At 40.0% G+C, this 18,711-nt stretch overlaps 1 protein-coding gene across 10 annotated transcripts in view; it reads right to left on the bottom strand.

The window, feature by feature from the left end:
• Positions 1-18,711, bottom strand: part of DCLK2 (doublecortin like kinase 2) — a 149,325-nt gene that overhangs the window by 66,211 nt on the left and 64,403 nt on the right. The gene's annotated exons all lie outside the window — the stretch shown is intronic.

Raw genomic sequence — 18,711 nt, 5'->3', positions numbered from 1 at the left:
TCTTCAATGAATTCCTATCAACTCATTATCATGCAAGGTAGTCCTTGTTCCCAGATTTATGATATTGGTTTTCTATGCCAAGATAACTTATAAACTCTCTGAACACAACAGTCAAATCCAAATATGCAGCTGTTGGTTCAAAACTTTCTCGAGATCTTCCTGGGTGGAATCTGAAACTGGCCCCTTACTCCATGGGCAGGGAGAAACCAAAGGAAGAGGCAGGCAACTCCAGGTTGGAAGGTGGCAGTTTTAACAAGTAAAGGGAACTTACATATGAGGCTTGTCTTGGGTGGCAGCAAGACAAGTAGATCCCTGAACTTGCTGCCAAATCTTAAAAGTTCACATAGAGGTTTTAACTAGGCTCAGTCACATGTACCATGCAGATGTTCTCAACACACATCATTATCTCAAGGCTATGTTTTTGGAGCAGCCTCTGGGAGTGGGGAAAGTAAGCAGAACCCACATTCCATGGACAGGGTGGGGGTAAGGGAGCCTCTGACCTTCTACATCCTGCTCATGGGTCAACCAGCAGTCATGTCTTGATGACTTCCCCCAACATCAGCAAATACTTGATCACATTTTGGCTTTAGACCCCTTAAAATAACTTTCTAAAAACTCATTTTAGATCATGTAAGCTCTTTCAGGAATTAAATGCCTTTCATCATTATTTCAGGGTTACCTAAGGAAGAACTACTTACAAAATCTACTACTACAACCATTTGGTAGAGGATGTCTATGCAAAGCAATTTCTATTAAAGCTCCCATTTAGTGCTAGTCAGACTTGAGGATGTATTAAAGAAGGGTCTCTTGAGATACTTTCCAAAACTATTTTGTTGAAAATTTCCAAGACCTAATAAAAATGCAAAAGAAACATCATTGGATCTCAGTAAAGGACTAATTTAATCTGGGATTAACTTATTTAAATACAGTCAGGGTCAAAATCTCAGCTTTCTTGAAATGTATATCTTGCAGAACAAGAATCACATTTTATAGAAGAAATGGTACATAGATGGGGAAACTGAAGGACTCCATGAAAATCTGCTTTTTGCTCCCTTTCCTGCTTCTACTCTTGCTAGGACCTGCACCCCTGCCCTACACACGCCTAAATGTACATCCTCCTTGTAAGGGACAATGAATTATGATTTCTTTGGGGTCTTGTAGAATAGATAACATCTAAGGAATGACTAAGAAGCCATCAAATGCATATTCCAGACCACTGGCGCTATCTCAACCCCAAGAACCCTTGGCTCCAAGGAATAACACCTGGGTCCTTATCTTTGTTGTAACCAGTTCCTGGATGCCTAAGAGGACACATATACCAGACCACAATCCTCAAAAAAACCCCTAAGACCCCAAGCAAAGATTCCCCCTTTCCTTTCTGATGCTCCCAGATGCTGTCTTTACTTGCACTCTCTCTACATCTTCAATAAACTCTGCTTTCACCTCCCGCTGGCTTGGGTTTGATTTCTACCCTGCATGCAGACAGGGACCCTCTTGGCTGGTCCTGTGCCACCCCCTCTGGGTCCTTAGACCTGGCCTGCCAGCATCAAGATGATGGATACCAGGAGTATAAAACACAAATTAGAATTTTTTATGGATTTTCCTTAACTTTAACTGTGTGTATGAAAGAAACAGAGATTAGGAACAAAAGTCCACATCTGTTGAAATTAAAGGCTTTCATTATCAGAGTTCAGTTTTAAAAGGCTGTCTCTAGTGAAGAGTAAAGAACAAAAAATGTTTTCTAACTTACTTCTAAAGAAAATTTGAAGGAGCTCAGAAAATTAGTCCAGTAAGTGGCTTATATTTGAAACTAATATTATTATACCAGTTTTTAATGGAGCTGCATTTATACCCTTGATTTCTTTTCCTAAGAATTGGACACAAGTCATAAATTGCCAAAAAGGAACTGCATTTAATTTGAACCCTCAAAGACTATTCTACCATACATAATTTTTCTACCACGTAAATTGTAAATACAAATATTTTAAGATATAAAGAAAATCCAAAAGACAATTTTAATATACAATAAAGGATAAGCCTAATAACTGTGAGTCATTATCTGTTTCTATTGCTAGAATGGGGCACTTTGTTGTTAAATACACTGCCTCATAGATACTTGAAAGCTATAAATTCAGCAAGTTGACTTCACCATAACTATTATCCCAGACACACAGTTTTATTAACCTTAGAATATAAACTCTGCCTAACACAAACAGGGAAACCCACACATGAAATAAAGAAAAGGTAAGCTATTCGGTTCTTCCAAAATGCGAGGAACAAAAACCAGAAAAACAAATTCACAGGTCAGTAAGCAGGGGCTGGGGGTCTCCCCATTTCTTCACCCTCTACCCAGAATACAATTAACATAAATAGCCTGCTTTGTTCCCAGTAAATGCTGGCTGGCCTACAGTAAGGGAAGGATCCCTTTGTACAGTAAAAAGAAAGCTACTTAGAATAGCAGTGTTTTTCAGCTTCCTGTAAAACCATTCAGCCAGGCACCCGTGACCCTGTGGTTGCCATGGAAACAGGACTGAAGCTAAGAGACGACAGTACTTGACAGTAAAGGGCTTCTCAACTGCATCTACACACAATTCCTGACATTTAGTTTGCTTCCCGTAAAAAAAGACCAGACCCAACCTTCCCTCTCCCACTGTGGCCTCTTCATAATAATGGCTATTCACCAATCACAACTAATCACAGAATCTTGAGACCAAAGATTTGGTTTCAGGAAATACCTCTATCAACAGGATGAAAATATTTTGAAAAATTCATAGATATCTGGCTACCAAATGTATTCTGGAGGAGAGACAATGATCACTCTTCCTAGAAATGAAGTAATTTCTAAGCTGACCCTTCTGACTGCTCCATGGTCCCAGTGTTAATTCCTACAGGAAAAAAGTTTCAAATCTACTTCTAGAGATTTCCACCAATGGGAAGGAGGCTGCATCGAGAATTTAAAAGAATTCAGTGAGGCACCTGGATGGCTCAGGTGGTTAAGCGTCCAACTCGTGATCTCAGCTCAGGTCTTGATCTCAGGGTCACGAGATCGAGCCCTGCGTTGCTGGGCGTGAAGCCTACTTAAAAACAAAACAAAACAAGAATTCAGGTAAGAAAGTCAGAAGAAGCTTATTAAACCAAACATCATGAGTTTTCCTTTAATTCTGGAGAAGCTGGAGCTGAGCATTTGCAAGCAGATATGACTAGAACTGGAGTCAATGCTCTCCCAGAGTCCATCATCTTCAAATAATAAACACACATATCAAATCATAAGTGTTACAGGAGGGGCAACTGAGAACCAAAATAAAATTTTCTAATCCAAATTTTTCTGTTTCCAAGAGAAAGGGAAAGGGAAGAGTACAGAATACCTAACTACACACCATACACAATGAGTCTCATTTACACATGAATTTCATGTAACCCCCAGAACAACCTTGTGAAGTAGGCACTGTGATTCCCATTTTACACAAGAAACAAAGGCTCAAAGAGGTTAAATAACTTGCTCAAGGTCACACAACCAGAGAAGGAGGAGCTGAGATCTGAATTCTGCCTGTGTGACCTGGAACATACTCTTTGTACTTGACCACACACTGTCTCCCTAAATAAGAAAACTGTGTGATTTCGTCTATGAAACACAACATAAGAGAGCTTACTAAGAGAACTTTTTATGCATGCCAAAACTCAAATAACCAGACCATTTTTCTATGTTTTACTTTTATGAAGTAAACGAATTGCAAGTACCTAAACTTGTATCTAGGATTTATCTTTCTTTTTCAGGATCAACTTCTAAGTAATGTCATAAGGTCAGTATAAGTTCGGGCCAACCTCCTACACTTTAGGGAATACTGAATAAGTTCTGAGATTGGTAACTCCAAACAAATTGGTTCTTTCTAAAAACAAATTACAAGCACAAGTTAGAATCATATAGTTTTAGAATAGGACTCGATTTGCTGCCAGACTAGAAATTCTAAGAGTATATACATGCATTAATAAACCTTATGACCTTTAAAATTTTAACATAAAGGCAAAACCTGCAACATTTTCCAGAAATTTAGTCTTTGCACATAAAAATCCATAACCAGGTTAGTCCACCCTTATGGCACTAGTTTAGCATATGGTGAGCACATCCAGGTAGTTAAGACCCTTGGAATCAAGACAAAGAGATCCATTACTTAAGGTGGTATGGAAAAACTTGGTCAGTTAATTCTATACTTGTTTTGGAAAACACCAACCACTCAGCACTATGAGTACAAATACCATTACTATGCTGTAATATAGCAGGGCTATTTAGGTCTGTAGGAAAATCATCCCTATTATTTTTTTTTTAAGATTTTATTTATTTGAGAGAGAGAGAGAATGAGAGATAGAGAGCACAAGAGGGAAGAGGGTCTGAGGGAGAAGCAGACTCCCCGCTGAGCAGGGAGCCCGATGTGGGACTCGATCCCGGGACTCCAGGATCATGACCTGAGCCGAAGGCAGTCACTTAACCAACTGAGCCACCCAGGCGCCTGAAAATCATCCCTATTAAAAAAAAATTTTTTTTTTTAAGATTTTTATTTATTTGAGGAGAGAGAGAGTGAGAGAGAACACAAGTAGGGGGAGGGGCAGAGGGAGAAGTAGACTCCCCACTGAGTGGAGAGCTAGATGCAGGGCTTGATCTGGGGACTGTGGGATCATGACCTGAGCCGAAGGTAGACGCTTAACCGACTGAGCCACCTAGGCACCCCATATTAAAAAATTTCTAAAAAGGAATCGTGTCCATTCTTTTTATGTTGCTTTCATCTTTTTTTTTTTAAGATTTATTTATTTATTTATTTATTTGACAGAGACAGAGAGAACAGGAACACAAGCAGGGGAGTGGGAGAGGGAGAAGCAGACTTCCTGCCAAGCAGAGAGCCCAATGTGGGGCTCGATCCCAGGACCCTGGGATCATGACCTGAGCTGAAGGCAGATGCTTAACGACTGAGCCACCCAGGCGCCCCTATGTTGCTTTTATCTTAATAAAATTGTTTTCCTCCTCCCTTACCATTATGCTCTGAATCTTTACTTGCTATATCAAAAAGACCACCCAATTACCCTTTTAGCAGGCCCTCTGCCCACTTCTAGTATGCTGCATTTAACAACCGGTGGGCTGAGGGAGCTATTAGGTTTAGGAAACTTAGGCACGTAACAAGAGTAAACTGGGTAAGGGCTAGAGGCTTTGATTAGAAGGAAAGAAAATAAACTTGAGTGCCCCAATTTCACACTGTACCCAAACTTCCCTTTGCGTATTTCCTAGTTTTAAGCTGTGGGTCCAGCCTGGTGAGTTGGCTAGACTTGAGTCCAAAATAAGTGGGGTAGTTCTATGCTGCAGAAAACCTAAGATTTTGGTTTCTACAGCTGCACCTATTTTCACATGACAAGGACTCAAAATTTTCATTTTCAAACTGACATAAATCCTACATGTAAATCAATGACAAATTTTTTTTCCCAGTGCAAGCTTCTTAGCAAATGAAAGTCTCACATCCACAGCTGAAGAAATCCTCTGAATAAGTTACATGTCTGTGGCTGTTCAGAAAGGGAAAGCATGCAATCCATTCGAATTATTTATGACATTTTTTAAACGAAAGTGATATTGGTTGAGGCAAATACCACAATTAGATCTTCCTGTTTAAAAAGGCACCTGTTCCTGAAACAGGGCCAACATTTGTTACACTAACATATACATAACTGATTTGCAAGTTGTCAGAATGAGTACTTGGTTTAGGAGAATTCAAAACAAGATAGCTCAGTTTAGATTTATGTGTTTATCAAGATCCACTCTAAAAATGCAAATACCCATAGAAGGGTGATATCTATTGACTGTGCACCTCTACTCCCATTTATGTGGAACTTAAGAATAAAGGTATAAAAATCTTTTTTTGTTGTTTCATTTTAAGTAATTTAATATATTTAAGTAATCTAGAACCAGACCAAAGACTATAGCAAATAATGCCCAGCCCCCAGAGCTAACAAAAGTTATTATGTCATGCTTGCCTCAGATCCCTTTAATATCTGGAAATAAGACATTATAAAGTTAAAATCTCTTTTGTTTCTGGTCCCCAAGCCCCATTGCTCCCTCCTCCCTCCCACCTACCTACCTTCATTTCCGAATTCCTTCCTTCCTTCCTTGTCTACGACCTCAGGAAAATACTATCAAGTTATTTTTCATGGGCCCTTCTAAGCCATGTTTTTAGCCCTTGTATTATAGATGAATATATCCATAGACAACCAGCATGCCTTTACATTTTTATGTAAGTTGTATCATACTAAATATATCATCCTACAATTTGGTTTTGTTTTTTGTTTCACCTAGTTTTAATTCCGAAACCTGGTCAGGTCTTAGTTCTCCTTCTTAATTCCCTTTTCGGCTCACTGATCCAGTCCTAAAATTTAATTTTTAAAAAGATTATCATTCTACCAGTATTACTTTTGATAAACTGCAAACAAATTCTGCATACCCTCAATACTTCCAAATTCTTTCAAATAAATGCCAGTTTTCTCAGAACATTCATTTTAGTTATTATAACCGTTATTAGTGCCCAAGTTCTCAGATGGAGGAAAAGATGTATGAGTCAATTCTTTCTTTGCCCACAAGACTTCATCTCCAATTATGAGAAAGGAATGTACAGCAAATGCTTGACATTTAGATCTGGAGATTTAGGCATAACTGTTATGCCACAGAAAGGTTTCTTGACCCAAAGGAGTATAAACTCTGCGAAAAGAATTTTTAAATTACTAAAACTTGAAATTAGCTCTATCTAAGCTTTCAGAAAAAAATCTGCAAGATGCCTTAAAATTACTAATTCACAGAAATAGTTCCTTTCAAAAGACAAAAGAAAACCAAACTCACATGTCAGATTTATTCTACACTATAACACAAGACAGGTTTTAAAGGCACAGGAAACTTCTGTTTCATAGGGAATGCATAAAAGGAATCCCTCCCCAGAGAATTCCGTAAGCTGGAAAATACTGATGAACTGTATGCATGCACAATTTCTTATCTCTTTCTTGCATCCAAAGAAATGATATTCTTTCAAAGAAACATCTATTTTTTGCAAATCTCCAGGGGTGTCAATTAAACTGAGACTGGCATCAGCAAGTAAGGGAAGTTGTCTGTAAGCATTTATCATCAAGTTATATGCCTTGCTTAGGGAGCCAGCTGTCTTAAATAACCATCCCCTCCCTGGGGCCACAAGTCTGGGCAAGAATGCTACTCATGTCAGAAACTCATGTCATGAGATTAGATTTGAATGGAAAAGCAAAGGGAACGTGGTCTCTTTACTCCAGCTGGGACTGATTATTCCCTTCCCAACAAGGAGGTTGTTTTTTAGCCTGAAAAGAAGAGCCTCCTTCCTTCCTGGATATTTTCCAATCCATCACGGCACCTGAGTGACTTAGAGAATACCCTGCCTTACCACAACTTGGAAGCCTCTCAGCCTCCCTCCAGGAAGATGTCTTGGTACACTATTTCTCCATCAAGATGAACAGAAATTACCCTTGGATTCTTGTGGTGTGGCAAGGTTAACTTGGGAACCTAAGCAGGTGAATAAAGACAGAGGGAATATCAAGACGGAGGGTGAGGTAACCTAGGTCGGCATGAGCTTGTAGCAGCTAAGGAGGTTGGGCGGGGGGGGGGGGCATCCAACACCAGGAGACTGTGTCCATCTTTCTCCCTACTGTTACCCAGAGCACCCAGCACTATGCCAGAGTGTGGAACACTCAGGGAATATTTATTGAGTGGATGAATGGATGAGTAGCATGGAGGCAGGGGACTCTAGGTTCAGTGGCTCAAAGTATTAGATTCATGGGGGGCAGCTTTTACTACCAACACGTGCATAGAGATGCTATGGAGAACCAAAGGGCTTAGGCAGAAAACAGATGTGAGATGGGCCGACGGAGGCATGTCAGCACAGTAGCGAGGATTTGAACACAAGCAGGATCCCAAATGTACACAAATGTTATTATCGGAATATACCCCACGTTCCCATCCTCTACCACGATAGCTGGTTTGTTTCTAGCAACTTAAACAACTTAAAGGGAATGCTCCAGCTTACAGCAAGGATAAAGATAAATGGGACCCCATGTAGACCTTGGTCTCAGAGTGCTATGGATAGAAGGCACATGCTTAGGGAACAGGGGAAGGAGCTTAAGAGTTGGAAAAGGGCTTCTCCCATGCTGAGGCAGGGTCTCCGCTGCACCTTACTAAAACAGGGAAGAAATGCCAAAAGGGGTTACCATCATCAAACAGGGAAGAAATGCCAAAAGGGGTTACCATCATCAGGATCATTTTTAAAGACTAACTATGAAAGCTTCATAAATGTGAGACTTAGGCCAAATGGCCCACAAAGTCCCTACAATCACCTCTACCAGTTAGGGATAAGCCCTGGCAGTGGACCAAGGACAAGTTCCTTCCTCACAGCCCTATTCCTTCTCCATTTCTCACAGGTTCTGCCTTAGTCTGGCTTGAGTCCCAGTTCCCCACCAGACACATACTAAGCCCTCTCTCCTCCAGCTACAGGAGAAGGACCAGCTCAAAGACCAACAAACAAGTTCCATCCTTCAGACCACATCTTGAGATGGCAGTTGCTGCTTCTGTTTAGTGTGTGGTGATTTTCTTCACTGCTTCCCAAATAGTAATCAGGATGTCAGCCAGCACTATCTTGGATAACAGTCTTTGGCTGAAATCTTTCCCAGGCTTAAATAGTCTCACCAACAGAGAAACTTGATGAACAAAGTTTACAGCATATTTTTTTAACTGCCATCTTCACACTTAAAAAAAAATTACTTCATGATTTATTCAGAAGAATGGGGTTCTGAAATGGTTAGGTTTCTATTTTAAATAAAGACTCAGGTCCCCCTTCTAAAATGAAGCATGGCCATATGAACAACTAAGAACAAAGTGGCTCACGGCTGCATTAATTCATAAAAGCAGTCCTCAGCTTCTAACAAGCATGACTGGGTCAGGGTGTGGCACGGCAGCAAGGGTTTTAGAGTGGAAGGGGACTGTGCTATAAAAGCATTCTTCACTCCTTGAGAAACCACCCTGGGGATAGCAAGGCCAATAGGCAAAGTCTTCACAAAGAGGTCTGACGATGGGACCTGATTCCAACCCTTCCACCCCAGGACAAACAGGATGCTGATGGCTACTCAGAAGGGGAAATGCCACGCACAACAAAGAGGGCTGGTAGGAAGGACATCCTGAAGCTGGCTCTGTGGGTGTGCACACACGTCTGTGCTTGTCTGGTGTGTCCACAAGGGAAGCACTGTTATCTGTGTTGTGGTGACTGTGAATCCCTGGGCTCACTTTCCGGGCACTGCTGAAGCTCAGTGTTTGAGGCCTGCTACTGCTAATAAGTCACGTTTTGATATACCCGCCGCCTTCCTTGCCTTCAGTACAGTGGGATTAATAATCATGGAAGATTCATAACCCTTTCCACTCCACAAGAGTTCGGCAATCCTTCCCTCTTAAATCATCAACATCATTGTGGGATAAGTAATTTGAATATGACTCTCATCACTGCCATGAGCTGTACATGCAGCAAACCCCCTTCTGCTCCTTTTGTTTGAATTGGCTTGGCTCTTTTTCCCCTCCCAACCTCATCCAGAAGCAGCACTCCTATTAAAATTCATGATGTTTCCCTCAATGCAAGTGTCTGATTGCAGCTGTCGGTTTCCTAGTTCAAGGATTTTCATACTGCCTGAGAGGACAATGCAAGACTCTCACTGCTACAGAAATAGGTCAAGCTCGATTTTTCTATTTCAGTTCTGCTGCCAAAAGTGTAGGCTTTGCCTTCTAGAAAAAAAGCACGTCCTTTTGGGCAGGCTCAGCCCTTAAGAAGAGGTGAAGAGGGCACACTTCTTTCCCTCACCAGGGGGAACGACCCTGTTTTCCTCACACAATGCCTCAGAACCTTTGTTCCATCGCTGGTGACTCTCTAGAAGAGCCTGTCTTTTTGTTCTTTGTGTTATCCGCTTCACAGACATTAACACACCAAAAAAAAAAAAAAAAAAAAAAAAGAGGACAAAAAAAAAGAAACTGAAGATAGGGCATCAGACACCAAAAAGATTCTTAATGTCCCAAAGCCCGCAGTCATCCTGTTGAGATGGCTGGTTTTTTTTCCACCCTGTGCTACCTAGAGAATGAAGGACAGACAAGTGGAAACCACGAAGTCTGTTACACACAGTATAGCCCAGATCCATCTCCCCAATTCCTTCCTTCTCTCCTCACTCCCGTACATGCTTACACTCTTCTATGTGGGGCCAATGCTGTGCAAACACTGTATAAGAGGGAAGCAGATAGAACATTCTTAAATACTCAAAAAGTCAATTTAATCCAGGACTATTGCTGAACTACAAGGGACCTGGCCTTTATGTGGTGCTAAACCCCAAGCCTACCCCATTTTACAGATGTGGAAACAGAAGCTGATAAGTGAACTCTCTAAGGCACAAATGCAGTGGCAGGATAAGGAAGCAGCCAGGTCTCCTCACTCCTAGGGTCTCCTTCTACTTTATTCCTAGAATAGGAAAAGTAGAGAGGCATGCCATCGAGAGACAGATAATCAAACATCCTGAATCCAGCGAATTTTTCTTGTACTTTCAAGCAAAGATAAGAAAGAAGAAGGCGGGGTGCCTGGGTGGCTCAGTCGTTAAGCGTCTGCCTTCGGCTCAGGTCCTATGGGATCGAGCCCCGCATTGGGCTCTCTGCTCCACGGGAAGCCTGCTTCTCTCTCTCCTACTCCCCCTGCTTGTGTTCCCTCTCTCGCTGTGTGTCTGTCAAATAAATGGGTAAAATCTTTAAAAAAAAAAAAAAAGAAAGAAAGAAGGCATCCTTTGGAAAGAGCACTCAGAGAGAGAGGAGACCTGGATTCTAACACCTAAAATTTTTTGTTAACCTCAAGAAATTTATTAACCATTCTGGGTCTTGGTTCTTTTGCTCATAAAACTAGGGGCTTGGAATACATGATCTGTAGGTTCCTTTCTGTATACAGGAGCATGTTCCCACACTTACATTCGCTGAGCTACATGATCCTGGCACCACATCAAGCACAAAGGGGATTTAAACAAAAAAAAAAAAAAAAAAGAGAGAGAGAGAGAGAGAGAAGGTCCCTTTCATCAAAGAGCATTCACATTTCTTTCCTATTATCTGTTAAGTCGAACTAGGTCTTCAAGCATACAGGATAAAACAACTCGGAACGCATGATGTTACTGAATACCTACCATCCACAAGGCACAAGGCTTGGTAGTTGAAGGACAACAACTAAGAGTAATAAATGAATGGCCACTCTGTAAGCAGGAGATAAGATACATGCCTGTGAGAAGTGAAATAATTTAACAGTATTGAGCCATATTCTGGACCTGTTACAAAATGGACTCATTTGCCTATTTATCTTCTATCCAGTCAGATCAGAGTGGCCTGGAGGGCTCTGAAAAAGCTTTCTTAGAGAGGAGGTGGAATGAGCAGCCCAGGCTAACCAGAGTGAGGGGTTCAATTCCAATTGTAAAAGAACCGGGGGCAAGAAGAGACAGGACAATGGAGGTTGTGGTATTGCCATCTGACACTATTTCCAAGCATGAACTGTATACTATAGCCAATGTTTGGTCTTCTAGAACATTCCATAATCATTTTTACTTCTGTACCTTGTTCATATGCTTTTCCTACCTCCCCTCCCCACAACCCCAGTCCTCAAACTCTTCTGTCCTCCCAAGGTTGAGAGCAACTTATATTCTTTAGGAAGATTCACCTCAGTTAAAACTGCTCTCTCTCTCTTTATCTCTGATAAGATTTACTTTCCACGTCAAACATAGTACGTTTTAATTTAACTTGATTTTTGACCAATTTTATAATGATCTCTATTTTATATAGGCATGTCATATCAACAGGATGGTAAATTCTTTAAGAGGGATTTAGACAATTCAGATTTTTGAGTCCTAGACTTAGAAGTTAACACTGAAATCATTAAACCCCAATTCCCTTAGTTTATAGGTAGGTAAACTGGGATGCTACCTATAGGAGTCCAAATAAGTCAGAAATATATGCTGAGGATATTGTGAACCTAGCCACTGTTGAAGGGAAAGTGCAGTTACCGAAAGTGAGGAGGGTTTTTGGTTAACTGCTATTTCAATTTCTGTAATAATCACTTTTACACAAGAAAGGTCTCTTTGGATGTCTCCATCATCAAAAATAGGTGATGTGATTTTACTTGATTAATTCTAAACTTAAGGTATGTCAAAGCCTTAGTACCAGTTTTCAGAAAGGAAGGATCAGAGACCAAGGTTCTGCCTCTAAATGACAATGAAAATGCGGTCAGGTAACTTAGCCTCCTAATATTTCTGCTCCAATTTCCTTCTAAGGGAAAGAAGTTATCAGACCAAGTAATCTATAAAGAACTTCTCCACTGCAATATGCTATTTTTCATTTCCCAATATGAGAGAGAACATCTTAGACTCCTATGAACCATGCTCCTCCTACTGTCTGTGTATTTCCCACCCATTACCTTCTCGTTGTTTCTAGCCTAACTTTGAAAACGTGTTGTTTCTTGTAAACTGAACTCAGGTCAACGCTTCTCTCAGTTGCAGTCGTCAAAAACATTTTTTTTAAAGATTTTATTTATTTATTTGACAGAGACACAGTGACAGAGGGAACACAAGCGGGGGGGCGGGGTGGGAGAGGGAGAAGCAGGCTTCCCGCTGGGCAGGGAGCATGATGTGGGGCTCGATCCAAAGACCCCGGTATCATGACCTGAGCCGAAGGCAGACGCTTAACGACTGAACCACCCAGGTGCCCCTTCGTCAAAAACATTTTTACTGATTTCCTCCTTTCCCCAATCCAAATATCAGCAGGGATATTTCTTTTCTCTAATTTTTTCTTTTTTTTCTTTTCACATTACCTGCATCAAGGGTTGTCAGATAAAATACAAGACATCTGGTTAAATTTGAATTTCAGATAAGCAACAAATCATTTTTTAGCAAAAGTATGTTCATACAATATTTTTTTTCCTAAATCTGACAATTCTACTAGCATCTCTCAATGAATGATATCGTTCTTCAGGGTTATTCAGGGATTTTTAGAAATTAATTTTTATGTTGGAAATATTTTAGTAATTTTCCAAAAGGAAAAGTTCTACTTATGTCGGATGAGAAGTTTCTCCAATCAGAGTTAGTATTCTTGAATGTGAATGACCACCCTCTTCACCTAGAATAGCTGGGGAAAGGGTCTAGGTAAGAAGACACGTGGGAGCCAAGAGTCTTTGTGTTAAGCCAAAACCCTAAGAAAAACAACAACAAAAAATGTGTGAGATGTGACCAACATAAACACAGCAACTTGCAGAGGTAGACCCCCCCCCCCGCTTCCTTTGGGTTGTGATGGCAGAGCATGCTCTTCTTGAACCCCAGGATACTCATGGGGCCTTCCTACTCATAACACCATTTAAACTTTACATCTCCAGATTAAACCAGATCATCTGTCTTTGACCTTCGGAAGCAACATCACCTTGGGAAAACTGACATAGTTCAGCTTGGTAATCAGCTCAATAGAATAAGCTAAAATCTACAAATGATTAGTGAGAAATGTTGACTAGACATTTCAAGAGCACCAAATGATTACATGCTAAGTGCCACTGCCAAGTTGGTGCAAAGTTATTAACCTATGAGTATCAATGGGAGACCATTACAGTTTTAGGACTCCCAACAGCTGCCACACGTGCATAGTATGGATTTTGGTTCCCTGTCCTGGCTGACTAATAATCTTACACAGAAGTATAGCTCCCTCCCTTTTTTGAGAGAGGATGAGGAAACCACAAGATATAATGCTTTTCTAGCTTTTCCACTCAAGTATTAGATATAAGTCTCAGAAGTTAAATTCTGTTAGGTATTAACTGAAGTCTGTAGTCTCATTTGGCTGACAACTAACAGACTAGTACAAGGTCAGAAGGCAGATGCAAATTACTTTCTTCTGTAACTTTATAGGAAACCTTCCTGGAATATTAAATACAGGGAAGGAGTCTCTTTCACAGTGACTTGTCTAGCCTCAAAGAGAGTCTGCCCTTTATAAGCCAAGGCAAAGACCCAAAGAGCTGTTCTCTGTCGGGCGGATGCCTCGCTCTTCCCTCCAGGTGAAATAGATAATGTGGGGGCATTTTTTTTTTTCCTTGAAATGAGAAAAAGCACATTCTAAATTGCCTTTAACTAACTGATGGTCCTCTGATGAGTGCAATTTATCTCCGAAATATGAAAAAGAATTCCCTCCACCCCACCCCAGTAATGCGCCTCCCAAGAGAATAATGTACTCAGGCAGGCCCACGGAGCCCCTCTTTAATCAGAGGCTATTCTACAGGATCAGAGTCATCATTAGGCAGTGTTCCGCCCACCATTTCTCCCTCTGACAAGGAAGCACTCTGAAAAGGAGGCAAGGCGCCCTGCCATTTAGGGGGATCTGAAAAAAGTCAGAAGCACTGCTTTTTGAGGGTTGTCTCCTAATCAGAAAAGGACCAGCAATCAGCTCAGCCAGAGCCCACCTCTTCTTGACAGTGCACAAAGACTGCATGAGCAGAGAGGACTTTTAATCACTGCTTGGAGCCATGCTCTAATTACAAACTCAGATAAAATATGCATTAACATTTGCATCTTGGGTAGTCATTTGTCACACAAAGAAAAGAGGAAAATGTTTACTCTTCACACAAGTTGGCACTCAGAGACCTTCACCCCTTTGGAGATAAAACCTCAGGGAAATACTCCATTTCACAAGCAAATAAGAATGTCAGGAACAGGTGGAACTTTGGTGAGATTTTTAAACAAATATTGTGTTGGTATTAGCATCTAAGCTCTCTGCAATAATTGGAATCCAGACTCAAACCCTGGGTGAGCCAGTTAATATTAAGGTAGATAAACTCTAAATGTAACCAAAGGATTCAGAGAAGCCCTCTGTTGGTTCTAAACAAGAGACTCAGCTACAACATCCTAAGGTTCAAGGTTTCCACTCACTTTTTTACAGGTCAATTTATGTCCTCTCTGAAACAGGTTCTCTCCTCCAAGCCACATTCATTATTCCGACGATAAAACGTTTACCATGGTTCAAACTAATACACGGCGTGCAGCAGCTTATGGCAACAACGATGGCTAACATAATGCACACTGAAAAGCAGTCGTTAGCAATATGGAGCAAATTCCCCAATCTAACCACTTTTATGTGGAAAGACAAATTAAAAAAAAAAAAAAACCTCAACCATGGGCAATCCAATCAGCAGTGATTGTATATAAAACTGCCACCTAATTTCAGCAAACATCCATGGTATTTCTAACAGCTGCTAGACCTATAGAACAGAAATAGTGTTAATGCTCTTAAAGGCAAACAAAGATCAGAAGAAACCACAGAATTAAACACTAACAGCTCAATGACTCTTTAATTACAAAACCCATAACCCACAGTGGTTAAAAGTTAAGTGTCTTTAAACAAAGAAGTTCTCAAAGTTCCATCATTAGGGACAGAAGGAATATTCATGCCCTCAGGGAATTTTCCCTAAAGGTTAAGAATGTGCTTGTTTTAGGATGACTGAGCCCATTTCTTTTCTCCAAAATCAGAGATTACTCATGTAAACCAAACAAGTGTTTTTAAAAAATCAGTATGATCAAAATCTTTAAAGGATAACAGTAGGATCTCAGAGTGACAAGAAGGGAATTTTGGTTTCCTCTATATGATGTAATTGAAACTCAATAAATCATTACTACCCAAAGAGACATGTTATGGTTAATCTACACATGCTATAACCAGATCTGAAATGCTTTTAAACTATATACGCTCTTATCGTCTTTTAATTAATAACTAAATCTGCTGCAATCTGCTGTGAGTTTTAGGTGTAGGCTTTTAATTTAGGGGAGGGGTTGGGGGTAAAGAAGTTGTGTGCACTAAAAAGAGTATTCCTCATAGTGGTTTCCACCACGACTGCATGTTTTTAAAATGCTGGTGCCACAATCTCCTGCCCCAGACCATTTAATCAGGCTCTCTGGGGTGTGGGGTCAGGCATCCATATTTCATTGGCAGCATTCAAGATCTCCCCCAGGTGATCCTAATATGCATCTGGGGTTAAGATCCACTGAGAGATCGACAAAGGTGGCTTAATGGTTTGGTACTGTCCTTAACTATGGAAAGTTGAGGAAAAAAAAATTTTTTTTTAATAACTTCCTAAGATCGATGAGAACTCTGGTGATCCCTCACTTTAAACATGGATATTCATTCTTTTATTATAAGGTTAAAGTGGGAGTGCAAGCCAGGACATTTTAAAAACAGAAAAACTGGACACAAACTAAGTAAGTTATTTAAATATGTGTCTCAAACACACTACAGTTGACCCTTGAACAATATGGGTTTGAACTGCGTGGGTCCACTTACACATAGAGTTTTTACCGCACAGAACTATGAATAAGTATTTTCTCTTCCTTATGATTTTCTTAGTAACATTTTCTTTTCTCTACCCTTCTTCATTGTAAGAATACAGTATTAACACATATACAGCATGAGTGTTAATTGGCTGCTTATGTTATAAGGCTTTGGTCAACAGTAGGCCATGAGTAGTTAAGTTTTTGAAAGGTCAAAAATTATACAAAGATTTTCAACTTCAAGGTCGCCGGAGGATCAGTGCCCCTAATTCCGGTGGTGTTCAAGGGTCAACCACATAATCTTGAGCCTGCCTATACAACGTTTTGTTTTTTTAGGTAGTAAGTATTATTGACACAAAATTAACAACCCTTTCAGAGTTTCTAAAACTAAAAGAGTTTTATTTGAGCCCAAGTTAGGATAGCTGCCTGGGAAACTCACAGGGAAGAAAGCATTCTGGAGAAGGAATAGTTTTCTCAGGGTTATATGCTTTTTTACATCTTGTAAAAGCTCAAAAGATTATAAATTAGCATATAGGTAGGAATAACAAGTTTTTACATCAAGGAAAGCAGAGAGGAAGGAGCACTGATCAGTATCTGAAGGACAAGATGGTTTTCTTTTAGGCTCCTCATTTACAAAGCAGGTGCACAATGTATGCTTGGTAGGCCATAAAACAGGCTTTTGGTTTAAAGCAAAGTTTATGTACAGTCATGCTGACTAAGAAATATCAGATGGCTTCCTTTTTATCTCAGGCCTTTAGAGTGTTTTTTTCTCTCATTAGTATTTAGTAATGACTACCGTTTACTAGGTTCTTACTATGTACTAAAACCAGAGAGAAGCCTTCCTGAATGTTCTCTTACTTAATCCTCACAACCACCCTGAAAGGTGGGCACTGTAACTATCCTTACTCTATAGATAAGGAAAGGATCTCAGAGAAATTAAGTTACATAGTCCAGTCACACCACACAGGGGTAGGAAGTGAGCTGGGATCCTGGGCTTTGAACTAGCATATGACCTAGGCCTTACTGAATAAATGAGGAAATTAATGATGATTAAATGGCTGGTTTCAAAAGACAGGACTCCATTTGAGGAGGTGACTGCTCTGCAGAATGATTCAACAAGTCATTTTGCCAATACTGGAAGAAAGGAAGATGCTTCATACAGCCACAGTGCATCCTCAGTACCACTCCTCATTAGACAATTCTACTGTCATAATAAGCTGAAGAATGAGGGGACCAGGAGGCAGAATACAGGAGTAAAAAAAAATATTTTTTTTCTGAATCTGGGTCTGAATTACTGCCCTCTGTGTTATAGTTGCTTCCAGGTTAAACTTATATCAATACCCTAGGAATCACGATATACTGGGTGTTGTATGCAACTGATGAATCACTGAATTCTACCTCTGAAACTAATATTACAGTATATGTTAATTCAATTGAATTTAAATAAAAAATTTTTAAAAAGAGTATTTACAGCAAGGGAAGCCTTTAAAAAATAGCCCCGGGGAGAAAAAGCTCAGAAATCATCACTAAAAATTGTCCGTGCATTTGATTTGAAATTTTATCCACTAAATTACTTTGCTTTCTAGATATTTACCATGTTAATTAAAATTAACTTTCAAATCTTTCATAATATGGGCCTGAAATTTTAGGAGTGGGGCCACACAAATACATATGGAAGATAACGCTAATTAATAGATTTAGACTAACCCTGAATCCCCATTCTTTAAAAAAAAAAAAATGGAGAGTCTAGAGCTGCTCCCTAATAATTCTCTTTTAATGTGTTTTAACAAATCAAAAACAATAAACTGAAGGTGGTGACAGCCAGAAAGTCACGGTAGGAAAAATATGCTCTGCTGAAGCTTTACTGAGCCTGGGAAGACTCACACACCATAAGCCTCCGCAATATACAGGATGCAAACTCAAGGTATCACCCCACTATAGAGATAAGGAATCAGATGTAATATCTTACTATTTTCTTTTAAATTTAAGTTCCCTAGACAATTCAGCTCTTAAAATAACAATTTCACAAATCAAAATCTCTCATCTCCCACTTTCCCAGCCCTTTGTAATTTGCCAATGGAATAAAATACTTACAAAAGGAAGCACCTCTCTGTGGATTCTGGGCGCATCTGTGCACACTTTCGAATGTATGTGATCTGGTTTCCTTCCTTTCCTCACAAACTGTTAATATATTAGAAAACCAAACTGATTCCAGAGATCTTTGGTGAGTTATTGTACTGAATTATGGGGCGTTACATTGTCTTTTATCAGTTTCACATCTTATAAATTTTCTGATATAATCCAAAGAAGTGGAAAAGATCT

This window comes from Callorhinus ursinus, unplaced genomic scaffold (genome assembly GCF_003265705.2).
Source record: "Callorhinus ursinus isolate GAN/ISIS: 27379988/994484 unplaced genomic scaffold, GSC_fseal_2.0 scaffold4, whole genome shotgun sequence".
Classification (NCBI taxonomy): Eukaryota; Metazoa; Chordata; class Mammalia; order Carnivora; family Otariidae; genus Callorhinus; species Callorhinus ursinus.
This window is presented reverse-complemented; position numbering and strand designations above follow the sequence as displayed.